Consider the following 26,141-nt stretch of genomic DNA (forward strand, 5'->3'; position numbering starts at 1 on the left):
AAGGGCTTGTCTAAGTGTCATCTGACATCTGCTTATGACACGGATTCCTCTATGAAGAAAAAAACACTTCCAGGTACAGCCCAGATGGGCATTGTGCCAGAGTAACAAAGACACACACCTTTATCCAGACCTTTGACTCTGCTTTGGGAGCATTTTTAACACTTCATTCAATGCCATTCAGAGAGTGGGCTGCAGCTGGAGGATAATGCACATTAGCCTCCGGAGGCTTTAGGCAGGGAAAAGGTAAGTTTCTAAAAGTCACCTTTCCTTAATATTTATTAAAAATCTGAATTCACCATTGGGTTTGGCTTTTAATACATATTAAAAAGTATTTTTGAGTCATATTCATAACTAGTCCTTCTGATAGCAGAATTCATATTTAATATTGCTCCCAGATTTTCACTATGGGCCAGTCAACCTTGATGCAGGGAAAATAGATTTCTGGTAGAAGCCATTGTAAGAACACTTTAACATTACATTTCTACATATGTTACTTTTAAATATCATATAACCTGTCTTTTGGTTACAAGGACCTACTTAAGGGTGGCTTATTCTTTTTTTTTTAAGTTTTAGCTCAGTCAAAAGGTTTTTTTTACAAGCAGAATTGCAGTTTGTATACCCTTCCAGTCATGCTACAATAGTAGACCTGAAGCCATGTTTGCACTGCCACTGTAGTGGGTGGCACAATATGTGTTACGAGGAGCATTTCACTTCCAGTCCCTGGGTGTACTTTGTTCCCTGTACTGGAGAATGTAAGGAAAGATAAATATGTAAATGCAGAGTATACCAACTCAACCAGGTTGAAAATGGGAGCATGGGCATATTACTGCTGCTTAGGAGTGGTAAACTTCACAGAGTCCTACAGCCAGAAAAAGGTTATAGGACAAAAATCCGAGGGGTACACTATGCAAAAAAGAGGGTAATTTCTTATATTGTGCAAAGATGATACAATTATAAATGCTCCAGAATATTTCCAATGCATCCGATAGTCTATTTGGTTGTGAACCATTGACATTTACAATAATTAACATTTACTTGTCAATAAAACACAGGAATGGTATTCAAATCTCTGGAATATAGAGGAACCTTTTATGACTAATGACAAGGCTCAGTAGACTCAGGTGAAGACATCTTACCCTCGTGTATGATCTTATAGTCCATATTAGTCATTAACTGCCCACAATATGTCTAGAACAGGAGTAATAATCAAATGGAAGATTAACCCTGTATATCAAACACTGAACCAGTGATGCCAAGATTTAGACAATACATTAAAGTTTACATTAAAGTGATTAGAACCACAATCTCTCCAAAAATAAAAATTCTTCTATATGCAGTACAAATCTAGTACCATAAAATAACACAAAAGTAAATAAAAATCAGTTATGTAAGCCCCAGTCTTGGTAAACGTAGCACTCAATATTCTAAGCAGAAGCCTGTTATAAGGTTAGAGCATTACAGCATTAGGATGAGCTGTAGTAGATCGCCTGCTATCTGCTTAAAGAAAAAAAATACTGTCAATTTCCCTATCAATTGTGTTTTGTAAGTTTGTGCCACTTTTGCGCTAAAAAGCGGAGCAAATGCGGCCCTAAAAAGTATATATATGGGCCTAAGTGCAGAAGAAAAAACACGTTTTGGATGAAGAATCATAATTTTGTTTGGCAGAACCCCACTCTCGCCCAAACTCTCAATGACCTTGTTAGTATTCTCACGCCGAGCCTGATTTATTTTTCAGTGCATCTCAGAATACAACAAAGTAGGTTGTAACTTCATTACCGTACCACTGTGGCTCACCACTAATACATTACCATCTCCTGAAAGCAGCTTATTAATGAAAACAATGAGGCCTCATAATATAAAGGTTGCCTATTTATAAGTGTAGAAAATTCATTTTGTTTTACTTTTGCTACTAGCAAATTAACAAAAGGAGAAAACAGGTTTTGCTCTAAAATAAACTTACATGCCAAAACCAAAATAGAGAAGCCTTGTGTCACAGCATTTCAACTAACACGTAATCGAGTATTCGCATTTAATTTTGCTACTTTTACAAGCTGAGACCAATTAGAAGCAGAATCAAGTCGATATAGCGCTAAGAAATTATGAAATAAAAATAGCATGGATACCAACTTGCTATTTGTTAATAAAGTTTTGTCCTGGCGCAGTATTTATTTGTTAAAACTATATTGCATGTGTACGTTGATCTGTAAGTGAGGGGCACTTCCTATACCTTTGCAATCTTTTCACTTTAGTGCAAACATTTGATGGAGTGTGGGATGAGATAAAGCCTTTGGATGTTATTCCTCATTACCCAAACGATACAAATGGTACAGAACGGAATTCGTGAGCTTTTTTGGCTCCGGTTTTCAATAAATCTTCAGTTTGCCATGCACTTTGAACTTATATTACATTTCAAATTTTGACATTTTTAGCAATGTGAAAACAGCATAATTCATACAGGACCTTTTCAAAATATAAGCATTTCTTATTTAAATATTACACTCTCTAACATGCCTTCCAGCGCATTTTCGAGCCTACAATAAAAATGAATTGTTTCACTTAGATATGCTATTATTTCTGCCTCCACAGGGAGCTTACATCCACAGACTTTGATGTGCTCGGTTCACCTGAGTCCTTCAGGCTGATCTTATGTGCTTCTACATCACGTTAGTAGCCTTCATCTTGCTTTTGAATGGCAAGCATCCCTTTTTAAAACGGAATTGTCGTGGCTCTTAAACTAAATGCCAAATGTGCAAAAGTTGAAACTGCATTTGCCACTTCCTAATGAGAGTCTGCAAACAGCGGTGGAGTACAATTGCCGGAACTTGACATCTTAAGGTGTTTTTTTTTTTTTACAAATAATCTATATTGCCAACTTTGTGACACAAAGGGTATTGATAAGAAAGCATGATAATTAATGAATACAAATGAAGGGGCACATTTATCAAAAAGTCATGTAGTGCAGCTGCTCTGCATGACAGGTAAAGGGCAGCAATGCACCGTATCTTACATTATACGACTCATTCCTGCCTTTTCCCAGTGTTGGCACAAAATGTGCTGCCTAATGCAAACTCAAGCACTTTGGCACCACGGTGCAAGGGTGACTGCATTGTAGGCAGGATGTTTTTGTGCAGGAAGGGGAGGGAGGCTCAGTACAGTGTAGGGGAAATACTAGAAGATAAATTTTAACAGTTATGGGTGGAACAAAACGCAAGCTTAAAGTACAAAATTTGCAGAAACCAAGAGGCAAATTTAAAAGGTCGTGGGTAGGGGAAAAAGCACTTTTAAAATTTCAAGAATACTCTGTGTTCTTACCACCTTCTTTATTTCCTGCTCACTGAGCTGTAGGGCACAGAGAAGCTGGGGGTAATACAGTGGAGGTGGCTGTCTTGGGGTTCCCTTTGTAAACTTAAAGGGCCCGTGAAGGTGTGAGAGTGGGGCTCAAGATTGCCTGGGAGCCAGAGGGCCAATCAGCAAGCACGGACTGATGGGGCAGGGGCCAGGGAGGTGCTCCTCAATTCAGAATCTCCTTGGATACAAACAGGCTCAATCCACACTTTGTAGCTTCGTGATTCAGCTCTTCAGGTACGGACAAATTCTAAAACCACTAAAATACTGTTTTTCGCCCACTTACACTAATCACTTCTTCAAGCCAAAATCAAGTGTTACAAAGAGAGTTTAAATCATGAAGCATATTAAGCAGTCTTTTAAACACACTCTGGTTAGCCACTGAAGAGTGTTTTGCCTTTTTACCTTGTAGGAAAGAGGAGGCTTAGTACAGTACAGGGGAAATACTAGGAGAGAAATTTAAATAGTCACATGTAGAATAAAACAGAAGTTTTAAAGTAGAAAAGGGCAGATTCACGAAAAGTGATGCTGTGCTTTTCTTGCGCTCCTTAGCACCCCCCTAATGCCATCATGTTTACTCCTCATTTAAAATACAAGGCACCGTGGTGGTAGTCAGGGGGACTAGCATCCTAATTTGTGACGCTAGTCCGGTGCCTTGCAGGATTAGCGTAAAAAACTATGAAGCTAATTCTGCAAAGCACCCAGATGCCCATTGTAACCAATGGGAGCCTCTTTCTAGTGCCTGCACTTAGCAGGCATTAAAACATGGTGATACAAATGGTGCAAAGGAATCTCATTGATTTCTTTGGGTTATTTTTGTGGCCCCCCCAATCCCTGAACTCCCACCTTGAATACATTATGCCTGGCGCAGGCATAATGTGGGCAAGGGGTTACAAAGTGGTGCAATGCAAGCATTGTGCCACTTTGTAAATATGCCGCAGCATTTTTGGCCTTCCAAACCCACATTAGCACAAAAAATGATGCTATTGTGGCATTGGAATGACGCAAGGCCACCATAAATCTGGACCAAAATTCGCAGAAACCAAGAGTTCATTTTAAACAGTCACAGATAGGGGAAAAAACACTTTTAAAAATTCAAGAACACACAGAAAATCTGTGCTCTCCACCTTCTTTTCCCCTGCTCACTGGGCAGTTTAGGGCACAGAGAAGCTGGTCTCACAAAATGGAGGTGGCTGTCTTGGGCTTCCGTCCACAAACTTAAAGGGCCAGTGCAGGTGTTAGAGGATGGCTCAGGGTTGCCTGGGAGCATGAGGGCCAATCAGGAAGCACAGGCAGCTTGGGCAGGGAGGTGCTCTTCAATTCAGAATCTCCTTGGGTGCAGACAGGCTTAATACACACTTTTTGGCTTCATCATTCAGCTCTTCAGATAAGGCCCAGTGCTGAAGCCACTAAAATACTGCTTTTCACACACTTAAACTAATCACTTTTTCAAGCCAAAAACGGGTGCTACATACACTTTTCAAAGACAGTTCAAAACATGAAGCAGACTACGCAGTCTCTTAAACACACTCTGGATAGCCACTGAGGTGTGGTAATGCAAGCATTTTCACTTTGGATACTTCCCTGGTGGTGCTCATTTCCATTCACACATAAATGGATGTCTGACTTTAAGGCCCTTTGAGAACATTTTTAGCTGTGTTATCGTTGTGGTAACAATGGTACTGGCCATGAAGCAACCCAATGCCTATTAGTGAGTTTAAAAATATTAAAAATAGACAACAGATTGGAGGACTGTGGTACTCATTTTTAGTGGCAAGCTATGGCATACGATGCTGAGGAAAGAATCTATTGATTAAACAGAATGGAAGCTGATTAAGTAATACAACCTACACATAAAATATCTCAAATGCAGTATGAAATGGAATGGTCCATTCATTTCTTTATTCATTCATTCTCTCTTTATGGTCACCTCCAAGTTCTTGATTTTGCCTGTTTGAAAGACCTACCGCACAGGTGGACAACCTGAATGCTTGCCGTTAAGTGTAGCATAGTATTGTGCAGTTGTTTCTTTTTAAACATCATTATTTGATGTAATTCCATAGTTTAGTCTTATTCGTTACATTTCCCAAAGGTGTACAATCAAGTTAAAACACTTCAGTTTCCATTATAATAATGAAGTCACTTAGAAGAATATGCATCTGCTTTGAAGGACACATTTCTAGGTACATTGTAGTGTGACACAAGGAGATATAAGCTTATAGAAATATCGGGCTCTCAAGGCAGACAACAACTATAGTATGAACAGGAAAAGCAAGACTCACTAAAGAACAAAATCCAGCCAGAATCTAGTACTGTGTGTATTAACCCCTTAGCTGCTGGGCCTTTTCCCCCCCAGTGCTGAGCCCTTTTTGGCTATTTGGGGTAGTTCGTGCTTAGGCCCCCATAACTTTTTGTCCACATAAGCTACCCACGCCAAATTTGCATCCTTTTTTTCCAACATACTAGGGATTCCAGAGGTACCCCTAGGGACATAGAGTTTGTGGGTTCCCCTAGGAAAAAGGGCTGCAAAAGAAAGCTTGTGTTTTTTTCCCTGAAAATGGCATCGACAAAGGATTTGCAGTGCTAAAATCACCACCCTCCCAGCTTTCACAAACAGGCAAGCTTGAATCAGAAAATCACATTTTTAACACAATTTTGGCATTTTACTGGGACATACCCCATTTTTACAGTTTTTTGTGCTTTAAGCCTCCTTCCAGTTAGTGACGGAAATGGGTGTGAAACCAATGGTGGATCCCGGACAGCTAAACATTTCTGAAAAGTAGACAACATTCTGAACACAGCAAGGGGTCATTTGTGTAGATCCTTCAAGGTTTACCTACAGAAAGTAACAGATGAAATAAAAAAATATTGAAATTGATTTGGAAAAAAACAGCCATTTCTGTCCATTGTTTTCTTCTGTAACTTTTTCCAGCTACGGCAGATTTTTTAAAGTAATATACCATTACGTCTGCTGGACTCTTCTGCTTGCAAGGATATACAAGGCTTGTAGGTTCATCAAGAACCCTAGGTACCCAGAGCCAATAAATGAGCTGCACCATCTAATGGGTTTTTATTGTATACTGGGTATACAGCAATTCATTTGTTAAAATATGAGTGAAAAATAATTATCAAGGAAACCTTTGTATTTCCAAAATGGGCACAAGATAAGGTATTAAGAAGCAATGTTTATTTGCACCTTTCTAAATTCGGGGGTACCCATGCTAGCATGTGAATTACAGGGCATTTCTCAAATAGACTTCTTTCTTACACACTGTCTTACATTTGGAAGAAAAAAATGTAGAGAAAGACAAGGGGCAATAAAACTTGTTCTTCTATTCAGTGTTCCCCCAAGTCTTCCGATAAAAATAGTACCTCACTTGTGTGGGTGGGCCTAGTGCCCGTGACAGAAAAGGCCCCAAAACACAACATGGACACATCACATTTTTACATTGAAATGCAACATGTTTTTTGGAAAGTGCCTAGCTGTGGATGTTTTGCCTCTACCTCAGCTGGCACCTGAAGAAACCTAGCAAACCTGTGCATTTTTGAAAATTAGACACCTATGGTAATCCAGGATGGGGTGACTTGTGGTGCTCTCACCAGGTTATGTTACTTGTCACAGAAGTGGGGTAGTATTTTTATCATGGCAAGTGGGGAAATGCCAGGTGGTAGAAATTTTGTCGATCCCTGCTCATCCCTGTAGTATTTATTCAATGTTTCACATTTGCAGGATATTATGGTAAGAAAACTTTGGGGAATACACACAAGCAACACCTCTGTGGACTCACCCGACTGTCTAGTTTTCAGAAATGTCTGGGTTTGGTAGGTTTCCCTGTATGGCTGCCGAGCCCAGGACCCAAAACGCAAGTGGCCACCTTACAAAACCGGGTTGCTTGTGATAGATAATTTTGATGTCTCCAGAAATATGATTTGGGTCTTCGATGTCTCGGCCCTATGAGATGATAGGGGTTACCCAAACCATGCGAGTCATCCACCAGGACTGCAACATGGGTTTTGCACTAACCCCATTTTGAGCCTCAGGCCACCAGAGAAGTGGGAGTCCACTGGCGTGCCCTAGAGCGAGCCCCTAGAGTGCCTCCATGCTCCCTCAGAAATTGTTCTGAATGCAAATTTGTTTGCTGCACAATTTGATGAATAAAGTCAACAACCAAAAAGAGATGGACATAGTCAATAGACAAAAAGTTGGCTGTATCTTCTTTACATCCAGAGTCACCAGTAAAATGTGGATTTGGGACTGAACTAAATTGGGAGGCTGCCAAGAGAGCACTCTCTGTGCGTGCCACCGCATGCACCTACTCTCTGGTTTGGGCTAACTCGCTGCTGTCCCACTGCACAGACTGTGCTTTTGAAGGGACAGCACAACTATCCTCGTTTCCCTCAGAATAACTGTAAGAGGTGTCGTCGGATGAGACTCCACCAACTGAAAAATCACTCTCAGATTCTGCTCCATTGTCCTCTCCCTCAGATGCTGTCTCAGTATCTGATGTCTCAGTCTCAGATCTTGCCTCAGAGCTGTCCTCTATAATCCAAGACATCCAATAAGATGCCATCTCTGCTACTGGCTAAACTGTCCCTATAAAACCCTAGCCTACGTAGGTGGTAGATATGGTGACAACATTGCCAGTGTGTGTGTGTGATGTGTGCAACAATAAATGTCAGTCACCTTACCTTTGCTTCTTCCCTTCATCAGCAGGTTCTCTGAAGACACTGAAAAAAAAAAGATACTATTACTTCACCTTGCCACATACTCATCATCACGGCCTTCAGCGCTGGTGGCACCCAGTGCAACAAGCTTTTTTGTTGTGCCCCCTCCCATAACCCTACTCCTTGGATTTCCTCACTGCCACCCAGCAAAATTGCTCTTCATCTCTCCACAGCCCCTCTCATACATAAATACATTTCATTTGTTTTAAAGCGCAGGTAACAGCTGGCTTTACTAATCCACTCAGCAATTCACATAAATAAAATACAGATCTGCTCTTTGCAGCAGGCATATAAACCTTCTGCTCTACTTTATGGCATCAAAACGGCCACTAGACAAAAGACGGATCTCTTTCACTAGCAGGAACATAATCACATGACTTATTTTTATTGCTACTTTAATACCTGTCAACAAACCTCTGAACTAGGTTCTATATTAAAATCCAAAATGTTCATGAGCCTTCACTCAATATCAAATTCAAAATATCTGTTACAAATTACAGCCTTAGGGTAGTCTTCCTCTCAGCTTTTTGCCTACCTCCTCCATTTTTCTAATCTTTTTATTGCTGGCTTTAGGACCCTGAGCACTTTAACACTGCTAACTAGTACTAAAGTGCATGCGCTCTCCCCCTAAAACATGGTAACATTGGCTAATACCCAGTGGGCATAGTTAATTTACTTATAAGTCCCTAGTAAAGCGCACTACATGATCTCAGGATCCCCTGCTGCGAAAGCAGAATTGACACATTGCTGCTGTTGAGGGAACCAGATCAGCACATCACACTCAGAACCACTGCATCACACTCAGAACCACTGCTCCAGGAAACTGATGCATCACCGCCACTGTGGAGAGGATCAATGCATCACCTCTACAGCAAGGAGAATCCCAGTACATCACATTCAGAACCACAGCACTTTAGAACCAACACTTTGTTCACAAAGCCAGCACATCACTGCAGTTGCATGGAAGAATTTGGTGCAACATCTCCCCTGCATGGGGTTCAATGACGCGTCTCACTATTCAACCAATTAGAAAGTACTTTTGTGCTGGGGCCTGTATGGGTCCTGTACCCGGCCTGCGCTCCATCATGGGTGACCTGAACTCTTGACTTTGTCCTAGTCCAGCATGACCCATTACCTCTTTGAGCGCTATTCGCTTCTAAGGACTATAAGTGTAAATAATCTTTAACAATTCATATCTAGACTTCAAATGGATAGATTTTCTTCGTTGTTTTGGTCTTGTTTTATATATAAAATCATAATCTATTTTTCTAACTTTTTTGTGGTGCTTTCACTATGTTAGTGTTTAAGTATTGCACAAACATTTCACACATTGCCTCTTAAGTTAAGCCTGACTGTTCTAAACCAAGCTACCAGATCACAGGATAATTTAGGGTGTGTTGACTAGAATTGTAGTCCCTACTTTGACAGGGTGCATACCGCTGCTAATTTTGAGGTTTCTGCACTAAACACAGTAGGACTTTTGCTGTATGTGTGCAGATTTCAGTTAGTAAGTCAGTTATACAGATATTTGTGTCAACTTTTACTAGAATTTTTATATAATCTCCCTTTATTGAGAAATATCATTTATTCATGTATACTAATTTTCATTTGACCTTTTACCAACCGGGGCAAGGGATGGTTCTCACCATTAAGCCAAGTTGTTTTGCTCTGTCTGCACAATGTGATATTGTGTTTACTTTCCAGCACAAACCTTTATTTGTAATGAAAAATAGTCTTCAAGTGAAGCACATGCCACTTTGTCATACTTTACGCCACCATAGGAATTCCCAAGCTACCAGCTATGACTTTTGACACAAAACCTTATCTACTAACAATGGTACACAGGGCTCACCTCATTATAGCAAGCATTACATTGGAAAAATCTTTTATTGGCTTCCAATGTTTCCCAGATTGCATATATTTTTGAAAGTTATAGAAACTAACTATATTTGTAAGAGGCAACAATCCAAATCCAGAATGTAATATAAATATGTAAGAAACCAATTTTATGTGTATCAATATTACTTTATCTTTATTTCACAATACATGTAACTTGATAAATATAAAATATTGATACTTTATGTTCATTTTGTTAAAGACATTTATATTTGGTGGCAATAAAGCTACACTCTAATAATACTTGATAAACAGAGAAAAGTAAAACTGATGATGCCTTGAGTGAATTAATATTTAAGACATGGTACAAGACAAAATGTGTTTTGTGACACCTGATGCTTTTTCAATGTGTTTTAGGGAAATTAACAACACATATTAAATTACACAAAATATATCCATATTTAATTACTTCATGTTAATCATTTCATCTGTCAATAGTACTTAAACCACTAGTAATGGATATACCACACACAAAATAGGAGGTTCTACACACAAAGCACATTCTAAATTTGCACAAGAATAACTTTTACAATCAAAACAAAATATAAATGATTTATTAAATGTGAGTGAAGAACTGGAAAGTAGGTAACATGAATAAATACATGTAAATTATATTATGAAACATATAATTGGTGATATTTGAAAATCTGATTTTTAGTAATATTATCTGAACAAAAAACCTATTTACTACCATTCCATCTCACCCTAATAAACAAGAGATCGGTCATCTTGTTTATCTAAATAATATTAGCAACTAGCCTATGCCTTGCAATGAATTATCATAGAGAAAGAGAAATAACAAACTAAACATTCACTTATAATGATCACATGCTGGAAGTGGAACCAATCCAAAAAATAATGTCAAATTTCATTGAAATGGAGAACACCTAAGGGATAGAACAATAAATAATAATATAAAAAGAGATCTTAATAGTAATACATAACTAAGTCCAAGGAGAAAAGTTCAAAGTCACAGTGATGTCTATACACCCAATATCTCTAAAAACGGAAAACACAGAACACATAGGGGGTCATTCTAACCCTGGCGGTAAAAACCGCCAGGGCGAATGACCGCGGTAGCACCGCCAACAGGCTGGCGGTGCACCGCTGGGCATTCTGACCACGGCGGTTCAGCCGCGGCCAGAAACGGAAAGTCGGCGGTGTACCGCCGACTTTCCGCTGCCCTGCAGAATCCTCCATGACAGCGGAGCGCGCTCCGCCGCCATGGGGATTCTGACACCCCCTACCGCCATCCTGTTCCTGGCGGGTCTCCCGCCAGGAACAGGATGGCGGTAGGGGGTGCCGCGGGGCCCCTGGGGGCCCCTGCAGTGCCCATGCCAACGGCATGGGCACTTCAGGGGCCCCCGTAAGAGGGCCCCAAAAAGAATTTTAGTGTCTGCCTAGCAGACACTGAAATTCACGACGGGTGCTACTGCACCCGTCGCACTCCAGCAACTCCGCCGGCTCCATTCGGAGCCGGCTTCATCGTTGCTGGGTCTTTCCCGCTGTGCTGGCGGGCGGCCTTTTGGCGGTCGCCCGCCAGCACAGCGGGAAAGCCAGAATGGCCGCCGCAGTCTTGTGACCGCGGTGCGGTCCTTTGCCGGTAACCGCATGACGGGCGGCGACCGCCGCCCACCGCGGTTAGAATCACCGCCATAGTACCTGTAATGTATTTCAACATTCATATAAAAATATCATCTGATTTGTTAATCATTTCAACTTGAAGTATTGAAGCAAATACAATACATCTGAAATCAATCATAAATTAAAACATATTCAAAACATCATTACTTTCTTCTAGTAAAGAGCAGTTCTATATGTACCAAGAATATTACACCAAGTTCAAATTAAATAAAACAGTACATTAAATGAAAAGGATCAATATAATGTTATCTAGCATAAACAAAATACTACAGTGATCAATGTGCACTGATAAGATAGGACTATTTTCCTACCTCAAGCACCTGACAATTAACAATACTTGTAAAACAATCAATTACATGTAAAATGCATATGGAATAATCACAACTTACTATCTTTTGGACCTGGTCCTCTCTGCAGGGTTACCCCCAGACATTTTGCCTTCACGCCTCTTATTCTCTGAATTCATTTTTGTCTGTATTAGGTCTCTGTGAACTTCAGTACTACTAACCCATGCTAAAGTGTGTGTTCTCGGACCCTAAAAGATGGTAAATTGGCCTACACCTGTTTGTGACATTTAATTTACTTGTAAGTCCCTAGTAGATTGTACTACATGTACACAATGCCTGTAAATTAAATGCTACTAGTGAGCCTGCAGCACTCATTGTGTGCCCCCTGAAGCAGCCTTTTCAAATATGTCCCAGCCCTGCCACGGCAACATGTAGGGCAGTTTTAATATGCTAGTAAATCTATTGCCAGGCCCAAACCTTCAATTTTAATACAAATAATCCTCACTAAGGTAAGTTCATAGGGCAGGGCAACTTGGCCCAGATTTATGTGGGCCTAGTGTCATTCCAGCACCACATTAGTGTAATTTTTATTGCTAATGTGTAAGATAAACTAACACGACAATTTGCTAACTCAATCTCTTTTGCAGGAAAATGTGGAGAATGCACTATTAAAAGACAAAGAGACATGCCATGCTTTCTACCAAAGTGACTGGCAGAAACTGAAAATGAGAACCAAAGCAGTGTTGGTGAAACATGTACTGTTTAAATACTCCCAGAGATTTTTGAGAAACCTGTGTTTTGAAAGAAGAGAGACTAGACCATGTTTCGTATGCACCATCTAAACTTGTTATTGACTCAGAAGAAATTTTGTTAAATACAAATGCTATTATACTAATTCATTTTAAAGTTACTAAATAAAAATAAAAATCAAATTTCAGTTAGATTCAAACCTTTGAACATGTTTACCACTTATGGAGGATAGCAAGGGGTGTTAAGTTTATGCCATCTAATCAAGCGTACAGCTATTTACGTATGAACTAAGTTCATGACAGGAAACACAAAGATCTATGTTCATTCACTTGTAAAAGAAGTGTATGATTACAAGCTCCATGTATATCTGTGTCAAAATATCCAGACTATTACTGTTACTTAAAATAGAAAACTTTAAACACCTACACTCTGAATTTCCTGCTACCAGTAAGATTTGAACCCTTAATGATATTCACCTAAAGAGATTAGTATGGCATTGATCTTATACCATCTAAGATTGAAGTGTATAGCTATGTACGTGTGATCTAGCTTCATGAGAGGGAGCAGAAAAAATCTAAGCACATTATCATGTGCCTAATGGTGTACAATTTACAAAATAGTTGCATCACGATAGGTAACATTCATGAACCAATACCCTGATTATTTCCATGTTGTCTAAATGGAAAATTTCAACTATGAAATTCAATCTTCCGGCAAGATTCGAACCCTTAATTAAATTCACACCATATCAAAAATAAGATACCCAAATGAACAGGTGCAATCGAAGAGCAACAGCCAAATACAAACTTCTAACCCATTGGAATCATTCAAACTGCAAATTAAGTTCATAGACTAATATTATCCAGAAAACCCATTTTGACCCAGACTTCATTAGCATACTTACCTGAAAAACATAAACTAGGAAATTCATCTCCGATATGCTTCAAACCCTTAACCAAACTCATACCACACAAAATATAGGACCTTGATACACATTGCAGTAAAGGGGCTGGACCTCCAAATATAAAGCACCAACCCATTTGAATCTTTTAGTCCACAACTTAAATTTTTAAAGTAACATAATCTCAAGAACATTTTATTAAGACACCATGGGGCTGATTACAACTTTGGAGGAAGGTGTTAATCCGTCCCAAAAGTGACGGATATACCACCAGCCTTATAACGAGTTCATTATATCCTATGGAACTCGTAATACGGCTGGTGGTATACCCGTCACATTTGGGACGGATTAACACCACCTCCAAAGTTGTAATCAGGCCCCATATTTCTTAACATATCCACAATCTAAAGTACGATTAATTCCAACTGTTGATGGTATTTATTTAGGTGGGGAGTTCACAAAATTATTAGAATGTAGTTTTAATGAATTTCAATGAACAGATTAATTCCTGCATAGACTACCCTCAACCACATTGACACTCGGTTGAATTCAAGACACAAAACCATCTCAAAAGTAAACAACCAGTTATACACAGTCACATCTGAAAATCAAACGATGCAAGAATCATGTTAGAGAACGGTTATATTAACCCCTTCTGTGCCGCAGACGTAGTGGTTACGTCCTGCGGCACAGTGCTGCTGTGCCGAGGACGTAACCACTACGTCCTCGGCACACAGCCCAGAGGGAGCGCTCTCGCTCCCTCTGTGTGCTTCCCCCCACCCCCCCAAAGTCAGGGATGGAAGGGGAAGCCCTTCCCCTTCCACCCCCGACCCCCCCATCCCCCCATAATGACGTCAGCGCGCGATCGCGCGCTGACTTCATTATGGGGATTTCGCCACACAGGAAGCCATTTGCTTCCTGTGCGGCGACGAGGAAAGAGGTGAGTTCCTCTTCCCGGTGGGTGGGGGGTTTGGGCTAAAGAGGCACCGGGGGAAAGGAAAGGCTTTTCCTTTCCCCCGGTGTCTCTTTGAGCATTCCTGCTGCCCGATCGCATTGCGATCGGGCAGCAGGAATGCCCACTAGACACCAGGGATTTGTTTTTTTTGTTGTTTGCTCGTGTTTCTTGCTGGCGGGGAGCGGCCCCTTGGGCAAGGGTCGCTCCCCTTGTGGGGGCAATTAGTTACGGCCATTTCTGCCCCCTTTATTTTTAGGCGGATCTGCCCCCAAGGGGGGCAGAAACCACTGGATCACCAGGGATTTATATTTTCTGTGCAGGTATGTTGGGAGGGGGTGCCCCCTTGGGCAAGGGGCGCCCCCCCCAAGGGGGCAGAGAACTGTTGGCCATTTCTGCCCCCCTTGGGGGCAGATCGGCCTATTTTTTTTAGGTCCATCTGCCCCCAAGGGGGGCAGAAGCCACTTAGGCACCAGGGATTGTGTGTGTAGTGGATGGGGGGGCGCCCCCTTGGGCAAGGGTCGCTCCCCTTTGGGGGGCATGTCTTTTAGGGCCATTTCTGCCCCCCTTGAGGGCAGATCAGCCTATTATTTTTAGGTTGATCTGCCCCAAGGGGGGCAGAAACCACTAGAACGCCAGGGATTTTTTTTTATGTGTTTATTTTTGTGGGGGGGTGTCCCCTTGGGCACGGGGCGCCCCCCCAAGGGGGGCATTGACCTGTTGGCCATTTCTGCCCCCCCTGGGGGCAGATGGGCCTATTTTTCTAGACCCACCTGCCCCCAAGGGGGGCAGAAGCCACGTAGACACCAGGGATAGTGTGTATGTGTGTTAGTGGATGGGGGGGGGGCTTGGGCAAGGGTCGCCCCCCACTTTGGGGGCACATGTACCCAGGCCATTTCTGCACCCCTTGGAGACAGATCAGCCTATTATTTTTAGGCTGATCTGCCCCCAAGGGGGGCAGAAACCACTAGAACGCCAGGGTTTTTTTTTTATGTGTTTATTTTTGTGGGGGGGCGTCCCCTTGGGCACGGGGCGCCCCCCCAAGGAGGGCATTGACCTGTTGGCCATTTCTGCCCCCCCTGGGGGCAGATGGGCCTATTTTTCTAGACCCACCTGCCCCCAAGGGGGGCAGAAGCCACGTAGACACCAGGGATAGTGTGTGTGTGTGTGTGTGTTAGTGGATGGGGGGGGGCTTGGGCAAGGGTCGCCCCCCACTTTGGGGGCACATGTACCCAGGCCATTTCTGCACCCCTTGGAGACAGATCAGCCTATTATTTTTAGGCTGATCTGCCCCCAAGGGGGGCAGAAACCACTAGAACGCCAGGGATTTTTTTTTATGTGTTTATTTTTGTGGGGGGGTGTCCCCTTGGGCACGGGGCGCCCCCCCAAGGGGGGCATTGACCTGTTGGCCATTTCTGCCCCCCCTGGGGGCAGATGGGCCTATTTTATTAGACCCACCTGCCCCCAAGGGGGGCAGAAGCCACGTAGACACCAGGGATAGTGTGTGTGTGTGTGTGTGTTAGTGGATGGGGGGGGGGCTTGGGCAAGGGTCGCCCCCCACTTTGGGGGCACATGTACCCAGGCCATTTCTGCACCCCTTGGAGACAGATCAGCCTATTATTTTTAGGCTGATCTGCCCCCAAGGGGGGCAGAAACCACTAGAACGCCAGGGTTTTTTTTTTATGTGTTTATTTTTGTGGGGGGGCGTCCCCTTGGGCACGGGGCGCCCCCCCAAGGGGGGCATTGACCTGTTGGCCATTTCTGCCCCCCCTGGGGGCAGATGGGCCTATTTTTCTAGACCCACCTGCCCCCAAGGGGGGCAGAAGCCACGTAGACACCAGGGATAGTGTGTGAGTGTGTGTGTGTTAGTGGATGGGGGGGGGCTTGGGCAAGGGTCGCCCCCCACTTTGGGGGCACATGTACCCAGGCCATTTCTGCACCCCTTGGAGACAGATCAGCCTATTATTTTTAGGCTGATCTGCCCCCAAGGGGGGCAGAAACCACTAGAACGCCAGGGATTTTTTTTTATGTGTTTATTTTAGTGGGGGGGCGTCCCCTCGGGCACGGGGCGCCCCCCCAAGGGGGGCATTGACCTGTTGGCCATTTCTGCCCCCCCTGGGGGCAGATGGGCCTATTTTTCTAGACCCACCTGCCCCCAAGGGGGGCAGAAGCCACGTAGACACCAGGGATAGTGTGTGTGTGTGTGTGTGTGTTAGTGGATGGGGGGGGGCTTGGGCAAGGGTCGCCCCCCACTTTGGGGGCACATGTACCCAGGCCATTTCTGCACCCCTTGGAGACAGATCAGCCTATTATTTTTAGGCTGATCTGCCCCCAAGGGGGGCAGAAACCACTAGAACGCCAGGGATTTTTTTTTATGTGTTTATTTTTGTGGGGGGCATTGACCTGTTGGCCATTTCTGCCCCCCCTGGGGGCAGATGGGCCTATTTTTCTAGACCCACCTGCCCCCAATGGGGGCAGAAGCCACGTAGACACCAGGGATAGTGTGTGTGTGTGTGTTAGTGGATGGGGGGGGGCTTGGGCAAGGGTCGCCCCCCACTTTGGGGGCACATGTACCCAGGCCATTTCTGCACCCCTTGGAGACAGATCAGCCTATTATTTTTAGGCTGATCTGCCCCCAAGGGGGGCAGAAACCACTAGAACGCCAGGGATTTTTTTTTATTTGTTTATTTTTGTGGGGGGGCGTCCCCTTGGTCACGGGGCGCCCCCCCAAGGGGGGCATTGACCTGTTGGCCATTTCTACACCCCCTGGGGGCAGATGGGCCTATTTTCTTAGGCCCACCTGCCCCCAAGGGGGCAGAAGCCACTTAGGCACCAGGGATAGTGTTGTGTGTGTTTTTTTTGTTTTTTTTTGTTTGAGGGCTGTCCCCTTTGGCAAGGGTCGCTCTCCATGGGGACACAGTACTAAAGGTATTTTCTGGCTTCCTTGGGGCAGACAGGCCTATTTTTTTAGTAGGCCCATCTGCCCCTATGAGAGAATCCACTTAGGCACCAATTTCTAAAATGTTTGATGGTGGGGTGTTTGTCAACTGAAGAAGTCTTTGCATTTGTGATAAAAAAAAAATTCCTCCTTTTTGTTCTAGTTCAAAGCTTTTGCTTTATTTGCTGTGGCTCCTTGCGGTTTTGTCGGTGGTTGACCTGCAGTTTGCACAGTTGCATGTTTTAGGTAAGTAAAAACAATTTACTCCAAAGGAGTATTGTTGCCATGCATGAATGACATGTTTGTAGGGGGTGTACTAAATGCAGGATTGTGTGTGAAATTGTCCTTAGGTTTGTGCACAATGATATTTGTTTTGTCTTATTTCTAATTTGCCTTTCTTTCTTTCTTTTTAGTGGGATATCATTGGTGATTGCTGTGTAGTTGCTGGTGAATCAAGCTTTTTCAGGCAAGTGAGCGGTATAGTTTTTGAGTTTGTAACTCTTACTAACAAAGCTACACTTTGTTACTTGTCTTACACAGTGCTTGTTGTTGGTGGTGAATTTGTCCAGTTAATTTTAGCAGGAGAGATCATGGCTAGCCGCAGGATGACCGCTCAGCAGGTGGTTGGTATGCTTTTTGAGTCACAGTCTGATCATGACTATGAGACGGACTCTGCATCTGAGGCAGAGGAGGAAGTCAGAGATTCTGGCAGTGAAGTTTCTGTTGGAGGGGAATCTTCTGATGATGAAGCCACTCTCAGTGCAGATGAAGGTTCTGTTTTAGAGGACATTGATGTGCCAATAGTGCAGCAACCTGGGGCTGAAAGGTTTCCCGTTATAAGACCTGATGTCTGGGTTGCCCCAAACATGGAGCAGCCAGGATTGCCTGCCTATACTGGTCTCCCGGGGTGTAACGCCAATACAGAGAACTTTATGCCTATCAATTTCTTTGAGTTATTCATGGATGATGTGTTTTTGGAAGAGATTGTTGAGCAGACTAATTTGTATGCGGAGCAGCATTTGAGGGACAACGCTGCTAGACTTAGGCCACACTCTAGAGCTGCCCAGTGGATTCCCACAAATTTGGAGGAGATCAAAAAGTTTTTGGGTTTGACTTTTTTGATGGGGTTGATAAGGAAGCCGTCACTGGCTTCTTATTGGTCTACTAGTCCCTTGATGGCAACAGCTATATTTCCAGCTACCATGAGTCGTAATCGGTATTTGCTTCTTCTTAGGATGCTGCATTTTGTTGACAATGCATTAGCCTTGCCACAAGATCACCCAGATTCTGACCGTCTTTTTAAGATTAGGCCTGTCCTTGATCATTTTGTAGATCGGTTTTCGGATGTCTATGTTCCAGGCAAAGAGTTAAGTGTGGACGAGTCTTTGGTCCTCTTCAAGGGTCGTTTGGTTTTTAGGCAGTACATTCCTAGCAAAAGGGCACGATATGGAATTAAATTGTATATGCTGTCTGAAAGTAGGACAGGATATGTGTATAGTTTCCGTGTGTACACTGGTAGGGATTCCAATATTGACCCCCCTGGTTGTCCTCCCACTTTTGGAGTTACTGAGAAAATTGTGTGGGATCTTGGTAGACGACTGTTCAACAAAGGTCACCATTTGTATGTAGACAACTTCTACACTGGTGTGCAGTTGTTCAAGGAATTGTTTAGAGTGGACACAGTTGCTTGTGGCACAATCCGTTCTAACCGGAAAGGCTATCCAAGGGAGCTTGTCTGTAAAAAACTTGAGAGGGGATAGTGCTGTGCCTTGCGGAACGAGGAGCTGCTAGCTTTGAAATTTTCAGACAAGAGGGATGTCTACATGCTAAGTACCATCCATGATGAGAGTACTTCCCCTGTGACTGTTTGGGGCCAGGTTGCTGAAGTGCGCAAACCTGTGTGCATTTTAGATTATAATAAGCACATGGGAGGTGTAGATAGAGTTGACCAGAGGTTGGAACCTTATACTGCTATTCGTAAGTCTTATGTTTGGTATAAGAAGTTAGCACTTCACCTCTTCCACTTAGCAACCTTCAATGCTTTTATTGTGTTTAGGGATAGGTCTCCAGACTCAAAGATGACATTTGTGAAATTTCAGGAGTCAGTGATAGAGAGCCTTATTGTGGTGGAACAGGCCAGAGTTCCTAGAGAAGCAGTGGTGGAGGATGTGGCTAGATTGAAAGATCGCCACTTTGCTGAGCACATTCCTCCCACACCCAAAAAAGACTTTCCAGCTAAGAAATGTAGAGTGTGTTTTCGAAGAGGTATCCGGAGGGAGTCTCGAATGTACTGCCCAGATTGTCCTTCAAAGCCTGGGCTGTGTGTCGGTGCTTGTTTTAAGAATTACCACACCCAGAAGAATTTCTGGGAACAACCATGAGTGTAAACTCATGTCTGGTTTGTATTTTCATGTGTTTAGTTTCATGGTTAGCATTTCTGTCATGTTCTTAGTTAGAGCTTTTGTGTTTGTTGTTTTGTAATTCTTTCTACTTAGTTAGGGGTTCCTCTGTTTAAAAAAAATATATATATATGATGCCATTGTGTGTGGAGTGGGGCTTGGCTGAGACTGTACATATTGACTTGATGTTGGCTACTGCAACACACTGCCAGCCAAACACCAGTCCACACACTCCCATCAGCTGGTGTGATTGTTGTATCAGGCATGTGGGCGTATGTAAGTGATGGGCCCTTGAGTGGGGCTGTCTGTCGATGTGAGTGTTGTAATGTGCTGGGCCCGTGGCTGGCGGTGTGAATGGCCTTGTGTGTGTCATGTATGAAAGTTGTGTGAATGGACTGTAAAGCGGTTGGTGCCTTGTCGCGGCTTTACAGCTCACGAGCTGTGAGTCATTGGTTCAGTTTTTTGCCTTTCAGTTACTAACAGTGCTTTTCATTTTTGTGAAAGCTCTTGTTAGTAAAATTTGATCCACTGAACCATCACTCACCCTCGTGCCAAATCCAACCAGTATGTGTGGTAAAAATGACCAAACCTGCTCCGCTGTAATCAGGCGTCGCAGCAAACCTATGACACGCTAGGTGCCTCAGGTGGGACCCCGATGATGAAGCATGCCACCAACTTGGTTGGTGGGTGAGGGGTCTTTTTCACATAACCTAAGTGTGTTTCTTTTCAAAATTTTAGTGTTTGGCACATCACGGACGTATGTGGGCACATCAAAACGATATATTACAAAACTACCTGTGTTTGGGGGGGGAGAGGGCACCTATGTTTTTGGTCCTGTGTGCGGCCTTCATCTAGGGAAACCTACCAAACCCAGACATTTTTTAAAACTAGACACCCCAAGGAGTCCAGGGAGGTGTGGCTTGCGTGGATCCCCCAACATTTTCTTACCCAGACTCCTCTGTTAACCTCAAAATGTGCTTAAAAAAAGCATATTTTCCTGACTTTTCTTCGTACGATCACCACTCCAGCACAAAATTCCTACTCCCCAGTGTTCCCCTCAGTCTCCCAAATAAAATGACACCTCACGTATGTGGGTCCCCAAAGCAGAGTCAGTCTAAAGATGTATAAAATAATATGTCCTTATAAACTCGCAGTGCTATCCCCTGTATCTCTACAAGTTTTGGGCCTTATTCTGTTGGAGGCACCTGGCCCACCCACACAAGTGAGGTATCATTTTTATCGGGAGACTTGGAGGAACGCTGGGTGGAAGGAAATTTGTGGCTCCTCTCAGATTCCAGAACTTTCTGCCACAGAAATATGAGGAACATGTGTTTTTTTAGCCAATTTTTGAGGTTTGCAAAGGATTCTGGGTAACAGACCCAGGTCCGAGCCCCGCCAGTCACCCCTCCTTGGATTCCCCTAGGTCTCTAGTTTTCAGAAATGTACAGGTTTGGTAGGTTTCCCTAGGTGGCGGCTGAGCTAGAGGCCAAAATCGACAGGTAGTCACTTTGCTAAAAACAGCTCTGTTTTCTGTGATATGTCCACGTTGTGTTTTGGGGCATATCCTGTCGCGGGCGCTAGGCCTACCCACGCAAGTGAGGTATCATTTTTATCGGGAGACGTGGGGGAACGCTGGGTGGAAGGAAATTTGTGGCTCCTCTCAGATTCCTGAACTTTTTTGCCACAGAAATGTGAGGAACATGTGTTTTTTTAGCCAATTTTTGAGGTTTGCAAAGGATTCTGGGTAACAGAACCAGGTCCGAGCCCCGCCAGTCACCCCTCCTTGGATTCCCCTAGGTCTCTAGTTTTCAGAAATGTACAGGTTTGGTACGTTTCCCTAGGTGGCGGCTGAGCTACAGGTCAAAATCTACAGGTAGTCACTTTGCTAAAAACAGCTCTGTTTTCTGTGATATGTCCACGTTGTGTTTTGGGGCATATCCTGTCGCGGGCGCTAGGCCTACCCACGCAAGTGAGGTATCATTTTTATCGGGAGACGTGGGGGAACGCTGGGTGGAAGGAAATTTGTGGCTCCTCTCAGATTCCAGAACTTTCTGCCACAGAAATGTGAGGAACATGTGTTTTTTTAGCCAATTTTTGAGGTTTGCAAAGGATTCTGGGTAACAGAACCAGGTCCGAGCCCCGCCAGTCACCCCTCCTTGGATTCCCCTAGGTCTCTAGTTTTCAGAAATGTACAGGTTTGGTAGGTTTCCCTAGGTGGCGGCTGAGCTACAGGCCAAAATCTACAGGTAGTCACTTTGCTAAAAACAGCTCTGTTTTCTGTGATATGTCCACGTTGTGTTTTGGGGCATATCCTGTCGTGGGCGCTAGGCCTACCCACGCAAGTGAGGTATCATTTTTATCGGGAGACGTGGGGGAACGCTGGGTGGAAGGAAATTTGTGGCTCCTCTCAGATTCCAGAACTTTCTGCCACAGAAATGTGAGGAACATGTGTTTTTTTAGCCAATTTTTGAGGTTTGCAAAGGATTCTGGGTAACAGAACCAGGTCCGAGCCCCGCCAGTCACCCCTCCTTGGATTCCCCTAGGTCTCTAGTTTTTAGAAATGTACAGGTTTGGTAGGTTTCCCTAGGTGGCGGCTGAGCTACAGGCCAAAATCTACAGGTAGTCACTTTGCTAAAAACAGCTCTGTTTTCTGTGATATGTCCACGTTGTGTTTTGGGGCATATCCTGTCGCGGGCGCTAGGCCTACCCACGCAAGTGAGGTATCATTTTTATCGGGAGACGTGGGGGAACGCTGGGTGGAAGGAAATTTGTGGCTCCTCTCAGATTCCAGAACTTTCTGCCACAGAAATGTGAGGAACATGTGTTTTTTTAGCCAATTTTTGAGGTTTGCAAAGGATTCTGGGTAACAGAACCAGGTCCGAGCCCCGCCAGTCACCCCTCCTTGGATTCCCCTAGGTCTCTAGTTTTCAGAAATGTACAGGTTTGGTAGGTTTCCCTAGGTGGCGGCTGAGCTACAGGCCAAAATCTACAGGTAGTCACTTTGCTAAAAACAGCTCTGTTTTCTGTGAAATGTCCACGTTGTGTTTTGGGGCATATCCTGTCGCGGGCGCTAGGCCTACCCACGCAAGTGAGGTATCATTTTTATCGGGAGACGTGGGGAAACGCTGGGTGGAAGGAAATTTGTGGCTCCTCTCAGATTCCAGAACTTTCTGGCACAGAAATGTGAGGAACATGTGTTTTTTTAGCCAATTTTTGAAGTTAGCAAAGGATTCTGGGTAACAGAACCAGGTCCGAGTCCCGCCAGTCACCCCTCCTTGGATTCCCCTAGGTCTCTAGTTTTCAGAAATGTACAGGTTTGGTAGGTTTCCCTAGGTGGCGGCTGAGCTACAGTCCAAAATCTACAGGTAGTCACTTTGCTAAAAACAGCTCTGTTTTCTGTGATATGTCCACGTTGTGTTTTGGGGCATATCCTGTCGCGGGCGCTAGGCCTACCCACGCAAGTGAGGTATCATTTTTATCGGGAGACGTGGGGGAACGCTGGGTGGAAGGAAATTTGTGGCTCCTCTCAGATTCTAGAACTTTCTACCACAGAAATGTGAGGAACATGTGTTTTTTTAGCCAATTTTTGAGGTTTGCAAAGGATTCTGGGTAACAGAACCAGGTCCGAGCCCCGCCAGTCACCCCTCCTTGGATTCCCCTAGGTCTCTAGTTTTCAGAAATGTACAGGTTTGGTAGGTTTCCCTAGGTGGCGGCTGAGCTACAGGCCAAAATCTACAGGTAGTCACTTTGCTAAAAACAGCTCTGTTTTCTGTGATATGTCCACGTTGTGTTTTGGGGCATATCCTGTCGCGGGCGCTAGGCCTACCCACGCAAGTGAGGTATCATTTTTATCGGGAGACGTGGGGGAACGCTGGGTGGAAGGAAATTTGTGGCTCCTCTCAGATTCCAGAACTTTCTGCCACAGAAATGTGAGGAACATGTGTTTTTTTAGCCAATTTTTGAGGTTTGCAAAGGATTCTGGGTAACAGAACCAGGTCCGAGCCCCGCCAGTCACCCCTCCTTGGATTCCCCTAGGTCTCTAGTTTTCAGAAATGTACAGGTTTGGTAGGTTTCCCTAGGTGGCGGCTGAGCTACAGGCCAAAATCTACAGGTAGTCACTTTGCTAAAAACAGCTCTGTTTTCTGTGATATGTCCACGTTGTGTTTTGGGGCATATCCTGTCGCGGGCGCTAGGCCTACCCACGCAAGTGAGGTATCATTTTTATCGGGAGACGTGGGGGAACGCTGGGTGGAAGGAAATTTGTGGCTCCTCTCAGATTCCAGAACTTTCTGCCACAGAAATGTGAGGAACATGTGTTTTTTTAGCCAATTTTTGAGGTTTGCAAAGGATTCTGGGTAACAGAACCAGGTCCGAGCCCCGCCAGTCACCCCTCCTTGGATTCCCCTAGGTCTCTAGTTTTCAGAAATGTACAGGTTTGGTAGGTTTCCCTAGGTGGCGGCTGAGCTACAGGCCAAAATCTACAGGTAGTCACTTTGCTAAAAACAGCTCTGTTTTCTGTGAAATGTCCACGTTGTGTTTTGGGGCATATCCTGTCACGGGCGCTAGGCCTACCCACGCAAGTGAGGTATCATTTTTATCGGGAGACGTGGGGAAACGCTGGGTGGAAGGAAATTTGTGGTTCCTCTCAGATTCCAGAACTTTCTGCCACAGAAATGTGAGGAACATGTGTTTTTTTAGCCAATTTTTGAGGTTTGCAAAGGATTCTGGGTAACAGAACCAGGTCCGAGCCCCGCCAGTCACCCCTCCTTGGATTCCCCTAGGTCTCTAGTTTTCAGAAATGTACAGGTTTGGTAGGTTTCCCTAGGTGGCGGCTGAGCTACAGGCCAAAATCTACAGGTAGTCACTTTGCTAAAAACAGCTCTGTTTTCTGTGATATGTCCACGTTGTGTTTTGGGGCATATCCTGTCGCGGGCGCTAGGCCTACCCACGCAAGTGAGGTATCATTTTTATCGGGAGACGTGGGGGAACGCTGGGTGGAAGGAAATTTGTGGCTCCTCTCAGATTCCAGAACTTTCTGCCACAGAAATGTGAGGAACATGTGTTTTTTTAGCCAATTTTTGAGGTTTGCAAAGGATTCTGGGTAACAGAACCAGGTCCGAGCCCCGCCAGTCACCCCTCCTTGGATTCCCCTAGGTCTCTAGTTTTCAGAAATGTACAGGTTTGGTAGGTTTCCCTAGGTGGCGGCTGAGCTACAGGCCAAAATCTACAGGTAGTCACTTTGCTAAAAACAGCTCTGTTTTCTGTGATATGTCCACGTTGTGTTTTGGGGCATATCCTGTCGCGGGCGCTAGGCCTACCCACGCAAGTGAGGTATCATTTTTATCGGGAGACGTGGGGGAACGCTGGGTGGAAGGAAATTTGTGGCTCCTCTCAGATTCCAGAACTTTCTGCCACAGAAATGTGAGGAACATGTGTTTTTTTAGCCAATTTTTGAGGTTTGCAAAGGATTCTGGGTAACAGAACCAGGTCCGAGCCCCGCCAGTCACCCCTCCTTGGATTCCCCTAGGTCTCTAGTTTTCAGAAATGTACAGGTTTGGTAGGTTTCCCTAGGTGGCGGCTGAGCTACAGGCCAAAATCTACAGGTAGTCACTTTGCTAAAAACAGCTCTGTTTTCTGTGATATGTCCACGTTGTGTTTTGGGGCATATCCTGTCGCGGGCGCTAGGCCTACCCACACAAGTGAGGTACCATTTTTATCGGGAGACTTGGGGGAACATAGATTAGCAAAACAAGTACTATTGCCCCTTGTCTTTCTCTACATTTTTTCCTTCCAAATATAGGAGTGTGTGTAAAAAAGACATCTATTTGAGAAATTCCCTGTAATTCACGTGCTACTATGGTCACCCCGGAATTCAGAGATGTGCAAATAACCACTGCTCCTCAACACCTTATCTTGTGCCCTTTTTGGAAATGCAAAGGTTTTCTTGATAGCAATTTTTTACTCCTTATATTTCAGCAAATGAATTGCTGTATACCCGGTATAGAATGAAAACGCACTGCAGGGTGCAGCTCATTTATTGCCTCTGGGTTCCTCGGGTTCTTGATGAACCTACAAACCCTATATATCCCCGCAACCAGAGGAGTCCAGCAGACGTAACGGTATATTGCTTTCGATAATCTGACATTGCAGGGAAAAGTTACAGAGTAAAACGTAGAGAAAAATTGATGTTTTTTTCACCTCAATTTCAATATTTTTCTTTTTCAGCTGTTATTTTCTGTAGGAAACCCTTGTAGGATCTACACAAATGACCCCTTGCTGAATTCAGAATTTTGTCTACTTTTCA

The sequence above is a fragment of the Pleurodeles waltl genome, chromosome 1_1, assembly GCF_031143425.1.
Source record: "Pleurodeles waltl isolate 20211129_DDA chromosome 1_1, aPleWal1.hap1.20221129, whole genome shotgun sequence".
NCBI lineage: Eukaryota > Metazoa > Chordata > Amphibia > Caudata > Salamandridae > Pleurodeles > Pleurodeles waltl.